The sequence below is a fragment of the Ranitomeya imitator genome, chromosome 9 (genome assembly GCF_032444005.1).
Source record: "Ranitomeya imitator isolate aRanImi1 chromosome 9, aRanImi1.pri, whole genome shotgun sequence".
NCBI lineage: Eukaryota > Metazoa > Chordata > Amphibia > Anura > Dendrobatidae > Ranitomeya > Ranitomeya imitator.
Genome location: NC_091290.1, coordinates 140,881,143 through 140,891,940, shown reverse-complemented (window position 1 = coordinate 140,891,940; position 10,798 = coordinate 140,881,143). Strand labels below are relative to the sequence as shown.

The following is a 10,798-nucleotide window of genomic DNA, read 5'->3' as shown; positions in this document are numbered from 1 at the left end:
GACACTCGGGTGTCCTCTGAGTATTTTTTAGTGCTCGGATTTTTTTTTTTATTGCCACATCTGAATGATTTACATCTGATAGCCAGCATAAGTACATGTGGGGATTCCCTAGCAACCAGGCAACTCCCACATGTACTTATGCTGGCTATCAGATGGAAATTCTTCTGCTGCGGCAAGAAAAAACGAAATCTCTGAGTGCTAAAAAATACTCGGAGGACCCCCCCCCCCCTTCCCGAGCATGCTCAAGAAATCTCGAGTAATGAGAATATTCGCTCATGACCAGGGCTGCCACTAGAAATTTCGGGGCCCCATACTGGCAAAATTTTTGGAGCCCCCTTGAGACTCCGCCCAGGCTCCACCCCAGCCCTGCCTCCACGCTGCACCCCTCGAACTTCCCACAGTCCCACCGCTCTCTTGGAAAAACTCCACTTCCAGCGTGTCCAGCATCTCTGCCCCAGCGTGTCCAGCATCTCTGCTCCAGCGTGTCCGGCATCTCTGCCCCAGCGTGTCGGGCATCTCTGCCCCAGCGTGTCGAGCATCTCTGCCCCAGCGTGTCGAGCATCTCTGCCCCAGCGTGTCGAGCATCTCTGCCCCAGCGTGTCGAGCATCTCTGCCCCAGCGTGTCGAGCATCTCTGCCCCAGCGTGTCGAGCATCTCTGCCCCAGCGTGTCGAGCATCTCTGCCCCAGCGTGTCGAGCATCTCTGCCCCAGCGTGTCGAGCATCTCTGCCCCAGCGTGTCGAGCATCTCTGCCCCAGCGTGTCGAGCATCTCTGCCCCAGCGTGTCGAGCATCTCTGCCCCAGCGTGTCGAGCATCTCTGCCCCAGCGTGTCGAGCATCTCTGCCCCAGCGTGTCGAGCATCTCTGCCCCAGCGTGTCGAGCATCTCTGCCCCAGCGTGTCGAGCATCTCTGCCCCAGCGTGTCGAGCATCTCTGCCCCAGCGTGTCGAGCATCTCTGCCCCAGCGTGTCGAGCATCTCTGCCCCAGCGTGTCGAGCATCTCTGCCCCAGCGTGTCGAGCATCTCTGCCCCAGCGTGTCGAGCATCTCTGCCCCAGCGTGTCGAGCATCTCTGCCCCAGCGTGTCGAGCATCTCTGCCCCAGCGTGTCGAGCATCTCTGCCCCAGCGTGTCGAGCATCTCTGCCCCAGCGTGTCGAGCATCTCTGCCCCAGCGTGTCGAGCATCTCTGCCCCAGCGTGTCGAGCATCTCTGCCCCAGCGTGTCGAGCATCTCTGCCCCAGCGTGTCGAGCATCTCTGCCCCAGCGTGTCGAGCATCTCTGCCCCAGCGTGTCGAGCATCTCTGCCCCAGCGTGTCGAGCATCTCTGCCCCAGCGTGTCGAGCATCTCTGCCCCAGCGTGTCGAGCATCTCTGCCCCAGCGTGTCGAGCATCTCTGCCCCAGCGTGTCGAGCATCTCTGCCCCAGCGTGTCGAGCATCTCTGCCCCAGCGTGTCGAGCATCTCTGCCCCAGCGTGTCGAGCATCTCTGCCCCAGCGTGTCGAGCATCTCTGCCCCAGCGTGTCGAGCATCTCTGCCCCAGCGTGTCGAGCATCTCTGCCCCAGCGTGTCGAGCATCTCTGCCCCAGCGTGTCGAGCATCTCTGCCCCAGCGTGTCGAGCATCTCTGCCCCAGCGTGTCGAGCATCTCTGCCCCAGCGTGTCGAGCATCTCTGCCCCAGCGTGTCGAGCATCTCTGCCCCAGCGTGTCGAGCATCTCTGCCCCAGCGTGTCGAGCATCTCTGCCCCAGCGTGTCGAGCATCTCTGCCCCAGCGTGTCGAGCATCTCTGCCCCAGCGTGTCGAGCATCTCTGCCCCAGCGTGTCGAGCATCTCTGCCCCAGCGTGTCGAGCATCTCTGCCCCAGCGTGTCGAGCATCTCTGCCCCAGCGTGTCGAGCATCTCTGCCCCAGCGTGTCGAGCATCTCTGCCCCAGCGTGTCGAGCATCTCTGCCCCAGCGTGTCGAGCATCTCTGCCCCAGCGTGTCGAGCATCTCTGCCCCAGCGTGTCGAGCATCTCTGCCCCAGCGTGTCGAGCATCTCTGCCCCAGCGTGTCGAGCATCTCTGCCCCAGCGTGTCGAGCATCTCTGCCCCAGCGTGTCGAGCATCTCTGCCCCAGCGTGTCGAGCATCTCTGCCCCAGCGTGTCGAGCATCTCTGCCCCAGCGTGTCGAGCATCTCTGCCCCAGCGTGTCGAGCATCTCTGCCCCAGCGTGTCGAGCATCTCTGCCCCAGCGTGTCGAGCATCTCTGCCCCAGCGTGTCGAGCATCTCTGCCCCAGCGTGTCGAGCATCTCTGCCCCAGCGTGTCGAGCATCTCTGCCCCAGCGTGTCGAGCATCTCTGCCCCAGCGTGTCGAGCATCTCTGCCCCAGCGTGTCGAGCATCTCTGCCCCAGCGTGTCGAGCATCTCTGCCCCAGCGTGTCGAGCATCTCTGCCCCAGCGTGTCGAGCATCTCTGCCCCAGCGTGTCGAGCATCTCTGCCCCAGCGTGTCGAGCATCTCTGCCCCAGCGTGTCGAGCATCTCTGCCCCAGCGTGTCGAGCATCTCTGCCCCAGCGTGTCGAGCATCTCTGCCCCAGCGTGTCGAGCATCTCTGCCCCAGCGTGTCGAGCATCTCTGCCCCAGCGTGTCGAGCATCTCTGCCCCAGCGTGTCGAGCATCTCTGCCCCAGCGTGTCGAGCATCTCTGCCCCAGCGTGTCGAGCATCTCTGCCCCAGCGTGTCGAGCATCTCTGCCCCAGCGTGTCGAGCATCTCTGCCCCAGCGTGTCGAGCATCTCTGCCCCAGCGTGTCGAGCATCTCTGCCCCAGCGTGTCGAGCATCTCTGCCCCAGCGTGTCGAGCATCTCTGCCCCAGCGTGTCGAGCATCTCTGCCCCAGCGTGTCGAGCATCTCTGCCCCAGCGTGTCGAGCATCTCTGCCCCAGCGTGTCGAGCATCTCTGCCCCAGCGTGTCGAGCATCTCTGCCCCAGCGTGTCGAGCATCTCTGCCCCAGCGTGTCGAGCATCTCTGCCCCAGCGTGTCGAGCATCTCTGCCCCAGCGTGTCGAGCATCTCTGCCCCAGCGTGTCGAGCATCTCTGCCCCAGCGTGTCGAGCATCTCTGCCCCAGCGTGTCGAGCATCTCTGCCCCAGCGTGTCGAGCATCTCTGCCCCAGCGTGTCGAGCATCTCTGCCCCAGCGTGTCGAGCATCTCTGCCCCAGCGTGTCGAGCATCTCTGCCCCAGCGTGTCGAGCATCTCTGCCCCAGCGTGTCGAGCATCTCTGCCCCAGCGTGTCGAGCATCTCTGCCCCAGCGTGTCGAGCATCTCTGCCCCAGCGTGTCGAGCATCTCTGCCCCAGCGTGTCGAGCATCTCTGCCCCAGCGTGTCGAGCATCTCTGCCCCAGCGTGTCGAGCATCTCTGCCCCAGCGTGTCGAGCATCTCTGCCCCAGCGTGTCGAGCATCTCTGCCCCAGCGTGTCGAGCATCTCTGCCCCAGCGTGTCGAGCATCTCTGCCCCAGCGTGTCGAGCATCTCTGCCCCAGCGTGTCGAGCATCTCTGCCCCAGCGTGTCGAGCATCTCTGCCCCAGCGTGTCGAGCATCTCTGCCCCAGCGTGTCGAGCATCTCTGCCCCAGCGTGTCGAGCATCTCTGCCCCAGCGTGTCGAGCATCTCTGCCCCAGCGTGTCGAGCATCTCTGCCCCAGCGTGTCGAGCATCTCTGCCCCAGCGTGTCGAGCATCTCTGCCCCAGCGTGTCGAGCATCTCTGCCCCAGCGTGTCGAGCATCTCTGCCCCAGCGTGTCGAGCATCTCTGCCCCAGCGTGTCGAGCATCTCTGCCCCAGCGTGTCGAGCATCTCTGCCCCAGCGTGTCGAGCATCTCTGCCCCAGCGTGTCGAGCATCTCTGCCCCAGCGTGTCGAGCATCTCTGCCCCAGCGTGTCGAGCATCTCTGCCCCAGCGTGTCGAGCATCTCTGCCCCAGCGTGTCGAGCATCTCTGCCCCAGCGTGTCGAGCATCTCTGCCCCAGCGTGTCGAGCATCTCTGCCCCAGCGTGTCGAGCATCTCTGCCCCAGCGTGTCGAGCATCTCTGCCCCAGCGTGTCGAGCATCTCTGCCCCAGCGTGTCGAGCATCTCTGCCCCAGCGTGTCGAGCATCTCTGCCCCAGCGTGTCGAGCATCTCTGCCCCAGCGTGTCGAGCATCTCTGCCCCAGCGTGTCGAGCATCTCTGCCCCAGCGTGTCGAGCATCTCTGCCCCAGCGTGTCGAGCATCTCTGCCCCAGCGTGTCGAGCATCTCTGCCCCAGCGTGTCGAGCATCTCTGCCCCAGCGTGTCGAGCATCTCTGCCCCAGCGTGTCGAGCATCTCTGCCCCAGCGTGTCGAGCATCTCTGCCCCAGCGTGTCGAGCATCTCTGCCCCAGCGTGTCGAGCATCTCTGCCCCAGCGTGTCGAGCATCTCTGCCCCAGCGTGTCGAGCATCTCTGCCCCAGCGTGTCGAGCATCTCTGCCCCAGCGTGTCGAGCATCTCTGCCCCAGCGTGTCGAGCATCTCTGCCCCAGCGTGTCGAGCATCTCTGCCCCAGCGTGTCGAGCATCTCTGCCCCAGCGTGTCGAGCATCTCTGCCCCAGCGTGTCGAGCATCTCTGCCCCAGCGTGTCGAGCATCTCTGCCCCAGCGTGTCGAGCATCTCTGCCCCAGCGTGTCGAGCATCTCTGCCCCAGCGTGTCGAGCATCTCTGCCCCAGCGTGTCGAGCATCTCTGCCCCAGCGTGTCGAGCATCTCTGCCCCAGCGTGTCGAGCATCTCTGCCCCAGCGTGTCGAGCATCTCTGCCCCGGGGCCCCCTGGATCGCCGCTCTCAAAAAAAAAAAAAAAAAAGTTCTTACCTGGCCGTGCTCCTGCGGCAGGCGAAGCTCACTCCTTCCACGCAGGTGAAGTGCGCACTTGCCGGCGGCTGAGAATGACAGTGTGTGCTGTGGCTCAAGTCAGCTGTCAGCCTCCAATTGGCTGGCGGCTGTCAACTATTGACATGGGGGCTCGCACGTCAATAGCTTGCCGCAGCGCCTGTAGGGGGGCCCGGTGAGCAGATGAGACTGGGCCGGATGCTGGCCCCCTCTGCCCACCGGGCCCTATACGCCAGTCAAGGCAGTAATGCTCTGATGGCGGCCCTGCTCATCACTAATCTCCTCTAATCGAGGAAGTCACTCTACAGGAAAAATCATGCAAGCAGTTTGTACTATTCTAGGGGTACAAGAACAGTTCCATGTACCTTACCATCCACAGTCCGCTGGTATTGTGGAAAGGATGAATAGAACAATAACATCAAGAATTGTCAAGATGTTATTGGACAAAGGCAATACTTGTACTGTTGAGTGTGAGAGGAACAACTTTGTCCACAACTCAATTTACTCCTTTTGAACTAATGACAGGAAGAAAAATGCCATTGATGTTTCCACCTGAACCATTTTTGTCCACACCTCCAAAAAGATGCTGTTGGCAGGTCCAGATGGTTGCAATTGTTGCAGGAAAACTAACGATTCTTCCACATGCTGCATCAAGAATGCTGAGAATGGAGACACCATTTGAATCCCAGAAAGCGGCTCTAGTGATGGTTAAAACTTTCAGGAAGAACGGACCTTGGGGAAAGTAATTGGTAAGGTCCCCTTTTGAGGTCATCGAAAACATGATTCTTGTGCAACAAAGAGTATGGGTACATGTCGATCAATGCAAATTTTTTGTTGCAAAATAATGATACTGCATTTCTTTAAAAACGAGATGGATTCCAATAAGAGCTGGAATACGAAACACCATGTTCTTGATGGAAGGGATTGAACACCAATCTTTCAGGAGAAGAAGACCTTTCCCTGTGATCTAAGAAAATCGGTAACTAGTTGGTCAGTCTTTAGCGAAAATGGCAGCAGGAAATGTATTATCTAATCCTATTGTTAAATTTATTATTGTTTTGCTGTGCATAATATATCAACTAGTTATGTTTAAAATTAAGAGAATTTATAAAAAGATAAAAACAGAAATTAATGAGGAAGATCTCTTAAGAGATGCTAAAACGGAGAAATATAACTTTGATGACATTTTAATTTTTTACAATAGTTTTGAGAACTCTGATGACCTTCAACACAGGGGTTGATGCAACGTTTTCAGAATAAAGATTGACTGTGATACGAATGGTGAGAGAATGAGTTTAGGATTGATTATGATATTTGTCAAATCGTAATTTGGGGGACTATAAAATATTAACAATAATAAAAATATACCGGTAGATTACTTAACAAGCAGAGACTGTGTTTAGTGAGTGACTGGGTTATTCTGAGGATTTTGGTAGATACATCTGTTCTCTGGTTGTCCGATCTATAGGACTTTTGCCAGAACTGTCGATATGAGGCTATTTGGAGATGGTAAATGGTTCTCAAAGGTCATAGGCTATAAGATTAAGCATTTCAAAATGAGGTAATGTACAAATAACTAATAAGCACCTTCCGAAAGTTACTAGTGTTCTTCTAATATGGTAGAGGCCTCAAATATAGCGAGAGTTCACCATATGTGGTTATGAGACAGGAAAAATAGATACCAATGTAAGTCTATGGGTCAAAATAGTATATAAGCCGACCTAACTCCTGTTGAGACAGATCTCTCCTACCTTGAGAATCTCCCACCCGGACCACATCAGACCTCAAGATCATATGTACGAACCACTGAATGCTTGTTTTCTCTTTTATAATCTCATACTTATTTTTGTGTGCTATGAACTTACTTTTCAACTTTGTTGTCATATGTTTTTAAATGAACATTAAACAAGGTTTGTTTTATCCACATAATTCAAGATTGCTTTCCTTTCTATCCTCACCATGCTCTCACTTTAAAAAAAAAAAAAAAGTAATAGTGTTTTATATTTTCTAACAGCTTTCCCCTACAGTACTGATATATCCTAGTGTTAGGTTACATATTGTACCATTGTTGTTACCATTTCTCTTGTTCTTTCTAGAGTCGCTAGATGTCCTTTTACACCTGCTCCTGATTACCTCTGACTTCCTCTGGCATGATACACCTCTATGGCTATATTGCCGAAACGCGCGTCGGGTAGGACGCCCACAGTGATTCCCAGCTACACCGGTAATATTGGCAGCCATTGCTGCTGCTCCATGTTATTTTTCTTAATATCCTTTTGGGACAGTTATGCAATAGGCCATATGGGCGAATGTGTAATAGACATTGATTGACGTTATAATTATTTGCTTTTTTGATTTGCATCTTTCTAACTATTGCTTTACTGTGGGCATCCTGTTCTGGACATGTGCGAGTGGGTATATTTTCCCCTCCTCCCTCCCTGGCTTTCTTACTAAAATTTATATGTTTATGTATCCCATTTTGGAAGTTTTTTGTCGTGTTTGGCTCTTCGTGTTATACCTCTGCACATAATACACATTCCATTCCCCATATTATTATATTGCCGTGTATACAGATTGCAATATATTCTGTCCCATTTTTGTGACCACACCTTCTTTTAGGTCTTTAACCCCACAACATTGTGGGTGGTTCCCATCTATTTGGAACAATCGTAGTGTCCCCCTTTTATCGGTATCGGTTTGCTCAGTGATACCCTATATGTTCTACACCTAAAATGGCACTAACCTGTTCCTCACTCCCCTAGGTATACTGAGATTCTTTATAAGTTCCAGTATCCTACAGGAAGCCCGCACTGAAAAGACTAAGATTTCTGCACCTCCTCATCCTGCTCCAGGTGGACCACCAGGCTGGACCCTCTCTTCCCAGTGCCCTTCTTGTGATGTTCCTATATCCTTTTATAGTCACATTGAATAGACTCGTTTGAGTGGATAGTGTTTTCCTCTTATCACTGACTTCCTGTTCTTCCTTTTTTTTCTTTAATTGCCGAGAAAATTCTTATCTCAATATAGGTTTGTGACAATTATTGACCAGTAATGTATTTTTTGACATGTGATTAATAATATATTTTCTCGAAATGATTTAATGTTCATTTGTAGATCATGTTAAATACTGTTGAGTAGAATAATCTCTAACACTCTTTCATTATTTTTGTCTTTTTGTATAAACCCCTCTATCCTTTGGACGAAGGCCCCTAATAGTGAGGCGCTGTCCTGATTTCTGCGTTGGTATTTGGACGTGTTCCGAAAACAACTCCTTGGATGTGACGTGTTCTTCACCGTTGGGTAATGGTTACCCTATTTCTCCATGAGGTGCCGAGAGTCTACGTAGTATGATTAAGTGTACGCCGAGTCAAGATTTGTGTGCATCTGTGGTTGTTTAACATGGATTGGTGAGCTAGGATCTGCCTGCCCGTTGTCTTACGCGGAAGAGGATGCTGTGAGAATCATCTCTGATGCAGAGGGTGATAATTCCTTTTTGAACCATCCTACGGTTGATCTGCTCAGGAATAGATGGGAGAATGAGCAAAGAACATTGGTTTAATTAGAATATTCTGCCAGTGGACCAACATGTAATCTAAGGTCCGGAGGATTCCGAGGGGACTCAGAGTCTACGTCCAACATTGTTGCCTAACAACGTCCAGTTTTGTGCCAAATTTGAGGAGGAGCTACAAGCCATTGATCCTAAGGTTGACGAAAACCTGTCTAAACATAGATCTGAGCTGGAAGATATGAAATGTTCAAAATGGCAGAGACTTGAAGGACTATAATAATGGAAATGGTTATCAATTATTTAACTCTACACTTAGACCCAAGGCTGGTCCTAAGAAGTTACGGGGTGGCCAGAAGTCTAAAAGACCCCAGATGCCTGTGGCCTCACAGGCTCCATTTGGCTTCACAGGTGGTGACTCGGAGTCTACAGATGATGGTGGTAGTGGATCTGTTGGGACCATTATATCTCCTTATTATATTATATATTGTTAACCTGGCATAGGATACAGTTTTGTCTGTGAGTTATGATGGACAGTAACTTTTGGCTCCTATTGATATGTCCTTAGGTCCCTGTGGGAATTCTGGATGTGTAGAGCTGAACTGTGGACAACGAATAGTTCAGTGTCTGTGAGAATAGGGATAACTGTTAGAAATGCAGTTTCGGATCTTGGAAGAGGGTTATCCTTGTGGAGCTGCGCCGTTTGCATACGCAGATAACTTTACATCACAGTGATTAGTGGAACTGGTCTATATCCAATCGGAGAAGGATTCTGGAGCATGTGCGCGCGGATTGGTCCAGGACACAATATGGGTGGATCTGGAAGACAATTGGAGCTGAGATCATGGACAACTGAATTGCTTTGCTGTGATTGGCTGTACCTTTGTTTTGTTAAAAGGACAATGTGGACTTGTCGGGCATGGATCTACATGTAACTTATTGTGCTGAATAAAAAAAGAGAATGGACAGCACTTCCAAAAATCATACAATGATCTAATGCCGTCAGACAAAAAGATATAGAACTGAACATGAAGTTCTTAGTTTATTATTCTGATCAGACTGTATAAAGCCCACTTCCATGTCATGGCAAACCTCGTAGTGGGTCCTACCCCCCCCCCCTCCCCCCCCCCCCCCCCGAACAGAGCTGTTCGCTGACCAGATGTATCTGTTTTGATTAACCATTGTCAATTAGGGGGGGGTGTTAGTACGATTTTAAATGTTTTTTTTTTTGCAATGTGTATTGTGCTCGCTAAAGATCTTTTGATTGAAACGTCGCAATTGGAAGTAGAATAAATGTGATGCAAATTCACCAACTTGTGAGGCGCTGTCCTTATTTATGCTTTGGTAGCTGTTCCCTACTATGACTGAAAACTTTTGACTACAATGAAGGCACAATTAAAGGAACTTTATTCTCACAAGCTACCTTCCTCTCAGTGCCAAGTTTTAGATACTGTACAAGACGGGCTGGATACCCTACTTTGGCAGCTCTATTCCTTTTTTTTTTCTTGAGTGCCGTGTACCTGTTGTACTGTACTCTGTACACTATATACAGAGCTCTTGTGTCTAATGCTACTGGTTATCTCTGTACACTATATACATACTTCCTGTGTCTGTCACTGGTGATCTTTGTATTTCTTGTATATTATATACAGAGCTCCTGTATTTAATGTCAGTGATCACTGTACACTATATACAGAGCTCCTGTGTCTGCCACTGGTGATGTCTGTATTTCTTGTACAAAATATACAGAGCTCTTGTGTATATTGTCACAGGTGATCACTGTACACCATTCACAGAGCTCTTGTGTATATTGTCACAGGTGATCACTGTACACCATTCACAGAGCTCCTGTGTCTGTCACTAGTTATCACTTTATTGCCTGTATAATAGACACAGATATCCTGTGTATAATGTCACTGGTTATCACAGTATTTATTGCACACTTTGTACAGAGCTCCTATGTCTAATGTCACTGGTGATTGCTGTACACTATATACAAAGCCACAGGTGTCAAGGCCATCACAAGATCTCCTATGTGCTCCTGCCATTATCTACATGTTTCAAGGCAATTCCGGTCATCCATTTTGCTTGGTTCAGATTCTTTTTCCCTACTTTTCTCTACTTCATTCACTTATTGACCTAACAATTAATGGCTACGGCTTGGCTTTGGGTCCATAGTCCATGTGGTTGTCTCCATATTACCTGTACTGTCGATTTGTATTATCAGTACATTCATGCAGTTGATCTAGTCTATGTCCTATTTTAGTTCATACTATGCATGTGACCTTTTGCAGTGGTGCCAGGAGGCTTCCATCTCATGAGTGATCTTTTTTGTTTCTGGTTCTGATATGGTATTATTGGCTCACAGCTGGATAATTAGCCTTTATTGGCTATTAAAATGTGGGACCCTAAAAAAACATGA

The 10,798-nt window shown here is 51.0% G+C and overlaps 1 long non-coding RNA gene across 1 annotated transcript; it reads left to right on the top strand.

Annotated features, from left to right (window-relative positions):
- The first annotated feature begins 5,741 nt into the window (after positions 1 to 5,741).
- Positions 5,742 to 9,484, top strand: LOC138649755 (uncharacterized). The gene is made up of 3 exons (XR_011315357.1): positions 5,742 to 5,850; positions 6,968 to 7,095; positions 7,634 to 9,484. It is a non-coding gene; the product is annotated as an uncharacterized lncRNA (long non-coding RNA).
- Positions 9,485 to 10,798: the final 1,314 nt, after the last annotated feature.